Source organism: Populus alba, chromosome 1 (genome assembly GCF_005239225.2).
Source record: "Populus alba chromosome 1, ASM523922v2, whole genome shotgun sequence".
Classification (NCBI taxonomy): Eukaryota; Viridiplantae; Streptophyta; class Magnoliopsida; order Malpighiales; family Salicaceae; genus Populus; species Populus alba.
In genome coordinates, this window is record NC_133284.1 from 41,900,149 (window position 1) to 41,913,335 (window position 13,187).

A 13,187-nucleotide genomic window follows, 5' to 3' on the forward strand; every position below is an offset into this window, starting at 1 on the left:
AAGTGCTTAATTATGTTGTCAAGTAGTAACCAAAGCATAACAAGTCAACATTGGTTTGCTAACGATACAAATAAAGAAAAAGAAAACAATCAGAAAAGAAAGTGTTTTTTTTTTTTTAAAAAAAATAGATAGGTAAATTTTTTAAGAGAATGACATAGGTTGGAAAAGTATTTGGGAAATAACAAATACACATCTTAAATACAACCACGTTTCTGAATATCAATTTTGTACACAACCGTTATTTTGGTTGTTTAGTTATTTTGCAAATTAATTAACTTTAATAAAAGTCAACTCAAAATCTTATGAAGATCTAATGGTCAAAAGATAAGATTCAAGATATAATGGTCGAGAAAGAAAAAGAAGATAAGTTGATGTATGAGGTGAGAGAAATGAGAGAAGAAAAAAATAAAAAGAAATGATGGATCATCAAGGAAACACTAGGGACCCATTTTTGACATATTCGGTACCATTAGAAAGACCTCGGCGAGACAATTCTAGCAACACATTGAAAGACCACAAAACAAGGCTGTGATTAAGCCTAAATTAACTCTAAACAAAACCCTTAACCAAAATAACCTTGTTTGATGGTCTTTCAATGTATAACTAGAATCGTCTCGTCAAGATTTTTTTTAATGTTACTGAATGTGTCAAAAATAAAGGTCGGTGAGTTACCGATGACCGTTTCTTTCTTTCTTTTTTCTCTCTCATGCCATATTAGCATCTTCCTAAAATTTTATATTGATTTTTGTACATGTGAATTAATTTGAAGGAGATATGGATTTTGAAACAACCATAATTAAAAATAGTATATATGTAGTTTGTTATTTTTCTAATATATTTTTTTAAAATTTATTATTTTCCCAATTACAAAAGAACCCGGAAGGAAGCAGAAAACAATGAAGGCCTCCAAGGATGAAAACCAATATTATAAAAGGGACCACAACAGGGGATGAATCGTTATTTTTGTTGTTACAGAGCAGTGTTGTGGGTCAATGCTACGAAGAATCTGGGAACTCCACAGCTTACCACATACATCAGGCTTGTTGCTTACTGATTGTAAATCTTAGTCGAGGGAAGAGAGGTGATGTCATGATAAATATGTTGAACCCATTGAGGGTTAAATAAAATAAAATAAAATCAAACGAGCTAATCTCCTTCCAATTATTTTAAATTATTTTTCCTTTTACCCTATAGTATTTTTAGGGAATGCTCGTTTTATGTTTTTATTCTCACTTCATTACCTTTTTAAATTAAAGAATAAAAAGAATGTTTGGTGTCATTTATTTGTTTGAGATTGTAATTGTGATAGTAATTTAAAGTATATTTTATTTAAAAAGGTATTAAAATGATGTTTTTATTTTTTTAAAAAAAAATTATTTTTGAGATTAACACATTAAAACGATGTGAAAATATAAAATTAATTTTTAATAAAATATAAAAATAAAAATTTTTAAATTTTTTTAAAATATAGATCAGACCACCACGTTTCCAAACTGTTACAAAATGAATATAAAAAATATAAGTAAATGATTGATTGTCAAAGTATTTGGAAGCAAAAACAAAACGGTACAAACCTTATCAGCTTCGTGTACGTGATTTCTGGCATTTCAGATTTTATTCTTTCAAGAATCATGATGTGCTCCTACCACATGAATTACATTTTGAATTTAGAAATTTGAAGTGTTTTTTACAGCCAATGAGGTCAATTATTAATCATATCGAAAGAGATTAATTACAAAATTTAGTTAATGAAATCACCTTTTTTTTTATGGAACACAAAATAACAGTCTTAATTAAACTAAAAGGGTAGGGCACTGGATGAGTCCAACTCATGCTAAAAGCCCCAGCACTTTCTGACCAATCAGACGATGGTACACTCCTTTCCTTGGCTCTCGTTCTGTCTCAGACCAGGAAAATTCCAGTGACAAATGAGCCACCAGCGTTGCTTACACGCTCTATAGCTCCCACGTACACATTACACAGTACACATATGTATGTATTGTGTATGTCATGTGTGTGTACTAACCATTGTACACATTTATGCATGTTATGATGATTATATTGATGATAGAGAGGATGTACATGTAGAGGTATGAGTAATGTAGGCCATATCAAGGATCTATGTAGGGTAAGGCTAAGAAAGATAGGGGCACGCAGGAGCAGAACTTTTGCCCTTTTGAACGTTTGAAATTCAAGGCATTTTAAAGGTGAGCGCGAAAGGCACTGTATTTTCGAGGCTCGTGCTTTCTTGGCCTTTCTGTCTTTCTGAAATGGTAGACTTGATGCTTTTTTTTTTCTCTTTTTGTGGTGGTATGCTTTCCATTTTTTTATTTTTTTTTTATCTAGAAGAGAAAATATTGAATCTTGGTGGATTTCAAAAAAAAATTAAAAAGAAGTAGTGGTATTGTTCCCGTGTGGGGGAGAGACCATGTCTCTTTTAGGTTTCCTTTCTGTTTTTGTCGATTGTAGTATCCTTTCATGCTTACACTTTACTCTCTCCCTTTTATTTTTTCCAAGATTTAGAGGTGAGCATGCTTTTAAATCCTTTTCAGGGCACTATTCCTAACTATTACATCGCCCAAGGAAAAAAAAATAAATAAATAAAAGTGCAAACACAGAACTTTTCTATAACCAAGAAAAAGTATATGCTCAATAAAAACAAGAGAAAAAATCAGTGGTTAGGCTCTAGGCAGCCCTAGTTTTAGTATTTATTGTTAGTTTTTGTTTTTGTTTCTGTTTCATGCTAAATAAGGAACGATATCTTTTAGGTTATAGATGTTGCTGTTGAGATTTATATAAATATATCATGGTCTGTGTGAGGTTGAGAGCGGGTTTTAGGGTTTGAATGGGGTGTTTTTATTTTTTTGCATGGATAGAAAGACGGGCTAGGGTCTCAGGAGGCTTCCATTTTTATGGTAGTTTCGTCAAAGAAAATGATGGTGGTGGTGGATTTCTGTGTTTGGACTTTAAATTGCATTCCTTTTGTTGTTGTTTTGTTTGATGAGGAAGAACCGAAGGTGGCATGAGACTTTGGGGGTATTGCAGGGTGGGTTTAAAGGGAAATCTAAATTTGAGGGTAGAGATCTAGATAGAGTTCATGATTGATGCCTTTGTTTTTAGGGTTTTGTGTTGGACTTTGAATTTTTGGGATTAAGAACATAGAAGTTGTTCCCAGTGGAAATGTGCAGTTCGGATGGTTTGCTTCTTGGACTCGTCTTTCACATTTTCAGAGAGCATGATCACTTATTGCATTAAAAAATGAAGAAAACGAAGAACTACAATCAATATTTGAGTGGCAACATTTTAGCTACAAATTCCAGGGCAACCTAGTTTGCAGGTATATATTCAAAGCAAATCAGTTTTTCTTCATTACAGAATGGATCAGAAATTGTTCCTAGAGGTGAGCAAATTGAATAACTGATTAAACTAAAAAAAAAAAAAAACCGAAAAAAAACTGAATTAACTTATTAGAAAATCACAAAAAAATTCCGGTTAAGTTCGATTCTGGTTTCTAAAGTCTGAAACTGATTAAACCGAACTAAACCGGTTCAAACAGGCCAGCACTTTAAAAATATATATATATATATATATATAAATAGTTTCTAACCTTATACCTAAATACATTCTTACCCGCCAGCTGCCCCCTTTCTATCTCTCATCTCTCAAATGACAAATCTTTCATGCTTTCAAATCTTCACTTCTTTCTACCTAGCCATTTTAAAATGAAAATCAAACTTTTTTTAGCTTTCATTTAGGCCTTTCAGGAAAAAAGTCAGCCACTCATCTCAAGGACATGCCCTGAACTTTAGCTTGAGCCTTTCCAGTAGTCTTTGCTTTGTGAATGGAATGAATTTGTAGTTTTGAAAGGCGGAGCAGATCTTGGTCTTATGGATTGACTTTTTAACCATCCTGAATATTGACCCCACGATTCTGTCTTCTTCTTTTCCAATTTTCCAATATTTCATTTGGTCGATTCATTAAAACTGGCTTCATTAGGACTACTGGAGTTTCTTCGTAAATAAAGGTTTTTTGGTTAGTTTGATTTGTTGGCTTCTTAAAATGCAAAAGGCCTTTAAGTTGGAGAGCTTCGAGGATATGCTTAAGGGTTTCAAGATCTTTCGATTGGGATTCAATCCCTTTCTTAAGGGTTTCATCTCTCAAATCCCTTGCGTTGTGTTTGTTCAGTTTCAAAAATAAAAGTGCTGAAAAATATGGTCAATAATTTTGGTTTGAACCGGTTTGGTAGGGGAAAAAATCGAACCGAAATTAATTGATTTGAATTGGTTTTCTGTTTGGTTCAAAAACTTAAAAAAAATTCGATTTGGTTGTTTATTTTGGTCCAAAATTGAACCAAACTAAAAATGCTCAGCCTTAATTGTTACATCAATTTTGCATCCACGTTGGATGAAATTAATCTTGGTTGGTAATTTGCCAGGACATGGAATAACTAACTAGGTGGGAATTAGCTCAAAGCAGGAGGTAATTAAGTTAAGTAATAAAACCTATTTTTAACGTTCTTACAAAATTTCTCATAAACCACTTCTCATTAGCTTGGCAAGGAGAACAACTCCACCTTCTTTGAACTCAACTAAAAAAACAACCCAGCTCTATTGGGTTCAGTTTAGAAGAAAAGCTCAACCTCGTTAATATAATTATATTTTGAATTGTATTCTCTTTACACTCTTAAATAAAAGTCATGTAAGAGCCCACCATATTTTCATAATATTAATATTGTGTAAGGATAATATGTAAAAGTCCTTTAAGGGCCTACTGTGTTTCCATTAACATTAATACATATATCATGAATGTTTCCCCTCATTAATGCATATATTAGAGATATTTTCCATCAACATTAATACATATGTCAGGGGTATTTTTTTCTCATTAAAACTATCACGGCAATATTATGCCTTAGCCCTTTTACTCTATAAAAAAAACTCATGAGTTATAAATAAACCATGAATTCTTCAACCAAAAGGTTTATAATCTCTTTTTTTTTTTTACTGCATATTTATTTCCAAAGTATTTCTCTGTAATATTATTGCATTTTCTCTCAAAACGTCACTGACTTAATCATCAGAAAGACCCTAAATTCACTAAAAAAGATTTTTTTGCAAGTATCATGCACCTGCCTCCAACTATATTGGCTAGAGAGAATGGATCATATTGCTAAAACCAAGAGATTAACCGATTATCCAAAACATAAGCCTTGCCTACAGGCTACTTGGATTTTTTAGGACCTTATCATTGGCATCACTATGGAAAACTAATAAAAAAAAGCCCTCAGTTACTTTCTAATGACATTTCCAAGTCATTCTATGACACAACCATGACACTATTGGGCTAGAATGTTTGATGGATCTGTCCGTGACAACAATCACTTTTTTCCATTTGAACTTCCAACAACTCATCAACCAAGTGCAACCCATCATCCAGGCTGTATTGGCTGTTTAGAGGCAAAATCAAGTTTTGCCACCTTAGCAAGTCTTATCACCTACAACATCCCCACCATTGGAAAGCATTGACCAGGGTCTTCCTAATGTAATAGTATCACTCTTCAAAGGATGGATTAGAGGGCTCTTTAAAGTCCGACAAATCACTTAAAGATATATTATCCTTGATAGGAAGTAAGTTTATTTTTAAATTAAAATAATTGTCTCTTTGACATACACTTTTTATCTACAGATATTTAATAGGAGCTTCTAGAATCTTGCCTAATCTCTTTGGAAATGGTTCTTCCTAGTACGATTGCACAATCTCTTTAGAAAAGGTTCTTTCTAGTGCAATTGCACAGTCTTCTTGAAAAGGATTCCCCCTAATATGATTACACACTCTCCTTATAAGGGGTTCTCTCTAGTGCAATTGCACAATCTCTTTGAAAAGGTTTTTCCCTTATGCAAATGCACACTCTTCTTAGAAGAGTTTCTCCCTAGTGCTATAACTCTACCTTCCATGACATTTTAAGATGACCAACCTTAACAAAGTAACATGACCCCTGTCCTATAGCTAAATATACACTACCAAGACTAAGCAGAACCTAAAGCATTAATATAACTCTCCATATAGACTCCTAGACCTTATGCTATCTCCAGGGATGATCTCACATCTCTCACTTTTAGGTTTGGTCTCTCTCTAGTGAGGGAATCTCACGTCTCATGTCATCTCTAAGGAGGCCACATGCCTTCAACTTTTAAAAAAAATGCAATAACTCTACAATAAAGGGACAAACTTAGTCTTTTTAGTGCAATAACACCACTATCCTTGGATTTCCCTTTTCCCCTTATAAATTTTTCTAAGTATAGGTGTCAACATGGGTTTGTCCACTTTGCCCCTTGAGAATTTTCCAAGTACAGGCGTCGATAGGGATTCGCTTCCCTAAATATAGACTCACCCTTCTCATGTTCCCTTCACCTTTAAGAAGTTTTCTAAGTACAGGCCTCGATAAGGATTTGCCCCCTTCAGCCTCTTAGAATATTTTCTAAGTATAAACTCACCCTTCTAGGGTTCCCCTCCATCACTTAGAAAATTCTCCAAGTATGGGCATCAACATGGGTCCGTCCCCTCCACCCTTTAGGAATTTTCCAATTATAGGCATCAATAAAGATTCGTTCCCCTTAGTCTCTTAATGTTTGTTTTCTTATTATACTTTTGTAAAACTATAAATACAATGAAAAACTACACGACTAAGTAAACAAGCCAATCCAAAAAATATCTCTTATCTTTATCTTTCTATTATTTTTGTTGCTTGAATCTTTTTGTTTAGTTCTTATTACTTAGCAGTGTGGTCAATATAAATTATTTAAAAAAAGTTATTTTTTAAGAATATATTTTATATAACTTGTGAAACTGATGAGTCCTAAAATCCAAGATACTTATAAATAAAGTTGATGTGTTGTATAATCAATTAATCTTTTAGTTAAAACAATCTAATCCTTTCCCCTATAGCCAAAATATCTAAGGGCTTGATATGAAATGCCTAGATGGTTGATAGTTGGTGGTGTTTGGTAAGCCAAGATACCTGTCTGTTGGTAAAATTCAAAGATTTTTTAAATGGTTAAATTATCATGGATAACTTGCCCAAGTGAAGAATATAAAGATTTTTTTAAATGGTCTCATTGTAATGAGTGACCTGCCTAGGTAAAGAATGTAAAGATTTTTCAAAATGATTTCATTGTAATGGGTGACTGCCTAGGTGAGAAATGCAAAGATTTTTCAAAGTAGTCTCATTGTAATGGTTGATCTAGCCAAGTGAGAAATGCAAAGATTTTTCATAGTAGTCTCATTGTAATGGACGACCAGCCTTGATGAAAAATACAAAGATTTAAAAAATACAATAATTTTTAAAAGTGGTCTCATTGTAATGGGCGACCTGTCCAAATAAAAAATGCAAGGATTTTTCACAGTGATCTCATTGTAATTGGCGACCTTTCCAAGTGAAAAATGCTAAAATTTTCCAACATGGTTTTATTGTAATGGGTGACCTGCCGAGATGAAAAATATAACTTAACCAGCGAAAGGATTTGTCCATAGATGTCTTAAAGGGATGATAGGATAGGGCTCAAAGGCACACTATGTAGGATATGAGAGCTCAAAGGGAAAATAGATAAGGCTAGAAGGTGCATGATTTGAGAGATGAGGGCTCAAAGATGCATTTAAAAGAGATTTGTTAGTAAGACAATAGTATGTCAAAGATCAAAGTATAATGCATTATGATCAATATGCATGTATACTTACCTGAGAAATTTAGGTTCACTTTCTTTATAGACTTTTCTGCTTTTTAAAAGTTTGAACCTCTATAGGCAAGTTTCCATAGTTTTTTTGCTTTTGCTTACTCGAGTCACAACTTGTGATCTTGACCTTTGGGAAAGCCATGATATTAACATACTTCTTTGCTTATAAACCTTTATCTCAAAGGTCGTCAACTTTGCCTTATATTTTCTATTTTCTTAGAAAAGGAATCATTGAGTCATTGTGTTTTTTGATTACCCCATAGCCTGTCATACCCCCAAATGTTTAATTCGGGTTTTCTTTAGAGATGAGGCTCTGCGGAAAAAAAAAGATTTGGTTATTTATAAAAAGATGTTTTTATGGAGAATTTTTGAAATTTCAAAGTTATTCCAAACACAAATCATTTTGATATTGGTTTAAAGCAAACTTGTTCTAAAAATAATTCAAGCGATTCCCATAAACAAGTCTTCATAACCATTGAAATTTTTTTTTTTGCTTTTGATGAAAATATAAAGTGACGTTTTGTTGGTCAAATTGGTTCGTGCTTTAATTTGAGGGTTTTAAAAAATTAGTCTTCAAAGCATTCATTTTATTTGTATAAATAATGAAGCTTGTTTTTAATGAGAAAGCATTGCCTATATATCTAGATTGTCTGCATTTGATCATAAAAGGCTTGATTAAGTAGGTAGACTTTAACTATTGGTTACAAAGAAAAAAAGATATTTATAGCCTCAAAAGGTGTTTAAGGGATTTTAAGACTAAGGATCACTAGTACTTGTTTACAGACCTTTTTTATTAATGGATTTCTAAACCTTTGAATTGATTTGCAAAATGGTCCATTGTGCCCCTTAGTGTCGAGCTTAGGTTCTTTCTTTTTGTTTTTTCTTCATTTGGTTTTGAGCATTGTCATTATATTAGCTATTTTTATGGTATGCTCAAACTTTCTAGGCTCTTTAGATTTTTTCATGCCAAAACTTTGTTTGAGCATATTTAATCATTGAGAATTTTTTTCATATTTCTCGCACTTGCTTTTAGTATAAGGTATGATCTTAGCAAAAGTTATTTTTTCAAGAAAACTTTATTAGGCTCAATGAGAACTTTAAATGGTATATGTCTTATGAAACGATTAAAGTTTATTAGATTCAATAAGGACTATAAAAGGTATATTTTACTCTTGTGAAACGATCATCAAAGATGATCTTTCTTTATTTCAAACATATGCATTTAGGATCGGTAAGCTTTTCTCTCTTTCATGTGAAATGGTTTTTCATTATTTGTTAAGCTAAAACTCAGCTTTGAAGTCATCTCATGGTGTTTGGGTTGTTCTTCATTTTTTTTTCTATGTTTATTGTCACCTTTCTAGGAGATCATTTGAATTTCTATAACTTATCTATTATAACAAACACCAATTTGATTTTTGTTCTTACACTAAAACTTTGATTTTTATAGAAACCTTTAAGAAAACATGAGATCATGCATAATTTTTTAAGGAAATGGGAACACATCAAAGAATTCTTAGTTTACTGAGTTTGTGAGTTGATGGAACTTTTAGAATTCCTGAAAGTGTAAGAATGCATGATATCATTAAAAACAAAAGGCCTATTTAATAGAGAAAGTCATGTGGTATTATGAGCTAAATTTTTGACAAGAATAAAACAAGTTGAAACACGACAAAGTTAAAACACTTTTGTAGACATGATCAAATAAAGACATTTACTTTTTGAACACAATAGGAGCAAGCTCCATCTTCCAATTCTAGTATATATTTCTTTTGGTCAGCTTCCTTATAGAAGCTCTTATAGGAATCTCATTTATGGTGTGGATAGACACTGAGTGCTTGCTCGAGTAAGCTAGCGTGTAGACCACACTAACATTTAAAAACTCCAATCCTTCTTGGAAATGAGCATTACAGTAGGCACACTTTTTATATTCCATTTTTCTTAGTCTAAGTCGATTGTTGTAGACTTTACGGAGTAGAGCTTCTTGGGGACCTATATTTTAACCTGATACATGTATGAATATATATGTTTGTATTGATGCAAAATGTTTATACATGCACATTGAGTATGGATTAACTTGTTTGAAGAGCTAATCCATGATTTATTTATTGAATATGGGTAAAAATATGTAGTCTCATTAATTTGAAAGGATCTTTTCCAAGCCCTTATCTCAGTTAAACCCATATATAATGGAGAATTCAAAACAAAATAAGGGTCTGAGCCTCTTTTATTCAAAATAATATTTAGACGTGGTAATCTGGACCTTGGTCCTTAAGAATTACTCCCAACTAATTACATCATTTTAGATTCTTATCTATAATAAAATAATAATAATAATAATGGTCTTAGCTCAGAAATCTCATGGAGTTTAGGATTATTGATCAGGTCTACCTTGATGCAAAATGAGTTATTAGAGAGTCTATACCTTAAAAGGAGGTTTTAGGCCATTATATGGGGGTAACCTTTCTATCTGGTCTCAAAAGGGTCTATGATCTACCTAGTAACCACCTTTCATGAAGGAAATATAAGGATATAGCGTGACCGTCATTACCAAATAAATGCTAAGTTCATAATTGGATGTTTCATGAGTCTCAATCCCAGTTGAAAGTCATGAGGTAGACTGTTACTCCCCACCTAGCCTAGAATTAGGTTTATTTGCAAAAATTAAAATGTATGAAGTTATTAATCCATGCTCGATGTACTTATACATGAACATTATGTAAAAAAAAAAAAAGCATGTTAAATATGCTAAAATTAAATAGACCAAAACAAACAAACAAACAAGCAAGCAAAGCGTAGTCCAACCAAACAAGGCATCCTGAGCGGAGTCGCCATCTTGTCATGTCCTGCGCGATGTTGAAAATGGCGAGTCTATCTCCTAAGAGTGTGTTTAAAATAGGGTTTTGAATTTAATCATAAAATTGAGATTATAAAGTTCAGAGGTCGTTACCTAGTATTATGGTTAGTAGAAAACCTATGGTATGCAAGAGTTTGGGTAAGAGACTGGTTGTACAAGAAGAAGATGTATCGCCCCTAATGCAACATACCTAAGATAAGTTGCATTATTCTTTGATTGTTATTCTAAGTTGCGTTTATATCCATTGATCTTGTTTAAGGTTTAAGGCAGATATGTCTTTGCAAGGAAGTCTTTACCTTATCAGGTTAAATCCTAATCATTTTAAGGGTCAGACTTATTTATTTCTTGGATATGAAGTTTTTTTTTTGTATTTTGAACAAACCTTAATGGATAAATCATAAATAGGTTATGATATCTATTTTTGTTTTTTTTTTTTGCATGATAAACTTTTAAGATTTGACCTGTATACATGAAAACAAAATATTTTTTTTTTTTTTTTGAATTTTTTTTTTTTTTTTATTTTTGGAATTTTTATAAAAGTTTTAGAGAAAACCGAGTACTTTTAATATCAAGTCTGTATCTGTAAGTCTACAACTTGAAATTATGCAAAATTATTAGAAAAACATGCAGGGACCCACATGTTTTTAAAATGCCTTTTAAAAAATTTTATTTTTTTATTTTAATATTATTATATTATTTATTTAATATATTGGGATGGACTGAAACGGTCCAGCTCGACTTAGTTATGGTTGGTTGACTATTCACTCAACAAACCAATCTTTTTTTCTTTTTTTTTTTTTTGGTGCTAGAACAAGTCTAACGCAATTCAGTCAGGTTAGGTCAACTATCAGCCAAACATATCCTTCCTTATTTTTTGTGGTTTGGGATATTGAACCAGATGTGAATCTATGACATTGTATAAATTGAAATCAAACTAGTATGTCCTCTTTAATTTAATAGCCTTCTTGTATTCTTTAAACTGTAAATGATATATGTAATATATAATTTTTTTTTTAATAAAGCCCTTGTAATTTTCTTTTTAAAATATTATAGGAATTATGATACTTTTAGTTTATTTTTTTAATATTTTTCTCACAGTGATTATTCATAGTAAAAAAAAAAAAAAAGAAGTTCATACTTAGAAATAGACATGCAACAAAGGGCCTTGGTTCTCACCAGAGGCTGTTAAATCTTCTTTTGTTTGCTGTCCAAATATAGCGCTTGGGCTCTAGGCCGAGATTTTCAATGAAGCATTATTTGTTCAGGTCCACTACGGGGATTGTTCAGGTCCATTTTGTTTTTCACAAATGAAAAGCTACCTTTCACGATAATAATTATGAGTTTTTATTTTTATTTTTTATTGGTTGAAGGTATTATAATTATAGTTTATTTAAGTTAAAAAATATTAAATATTTTTATTTATTTTTATCATAATCATTTATCTTACTGTTTAGTAACTTAGCTAATTATCTCATTATTATGCTAGTTACTAATATTATTATAGAATTAGAACTTAAAAAGTATATTGTTACTTTTAAAAACAATTACGAAATACTAAGTATAGTTTAAAAAAAAAAAAAGTAAGTTCTTTCTTGCCTTCGAGAAGAAAAGGAAAACTACTTAAGTTGTAAAGAAGCTATTTTTGATTGATTACAAACTAACAAATATTTACACTTGTTGCATTTGAAACATTATTTCATTATTTTGTAAATTGAAGTAGCCATAATTATAATGCCTTGAAGTAATCAATAGTAGCTCCAGTTTTGTTTTTGAAATAAAATCATTCTATCCACGAATTTGTATTTTACAAAACTTAAAAACTGTTCATTCGTAAAAAATAAATATTAAATTTATTTTTTTATAGCGTGCCGGACAAATAAATCAAGCTTTTAATCACTAAAACTATAAAAAAAAAAATTAAAAAAAATGATTAGCTTTTTTTTAAAAAAAAACACTTAACATTTATACAGATTTTAAATGAATAAAAATAATTTTGAGATAAAATATTTTTAAGAATTCTAAGACATTATAGCTTTCAAAGTGTGTAAAAAGTTTTTAAATTTATTTTTTACAAAAAAAAATTGAATTTTTGAAATTATTTTAGAAAAACAGTCAAGAAATCAACTACAAAAACTTATAAAAATTTATATTTTTATGATTAAAATCTTTAATAGATAGAAAAATTCTTAAACATTTCAAAAATTTATAATTTTATTAATTTCTTGAAAAATTCAAAATTTTTAATGGCTGAGCAATTTGAATTTTTTTCTTATTTCATAGAAACTAGGATTTTTTTTTATTTCCTAAAATTTTCCAAAAGTTTAAGTTATTTTGAAAAAAAAATGATAATTTAAAAAAAAAATTAATGAGAGAAGGAATTTTTATATCTTATAACTTTTGATTTTTTTTTTCAAAATATATATTATTTTTAAAAATTTTTTTTTTTTTTTTTCTAGAAAGAAACTAAAATATTATTTGTAACATTCCTAATTTTTCAAGGACATAACATAATTTTTGACATAGAAAATATAAGAATTTTTTATTTGAAATCCCCACCAAAATTTCTACAAAAAATGTAGTAGTATTTCCTCTATATATATGTA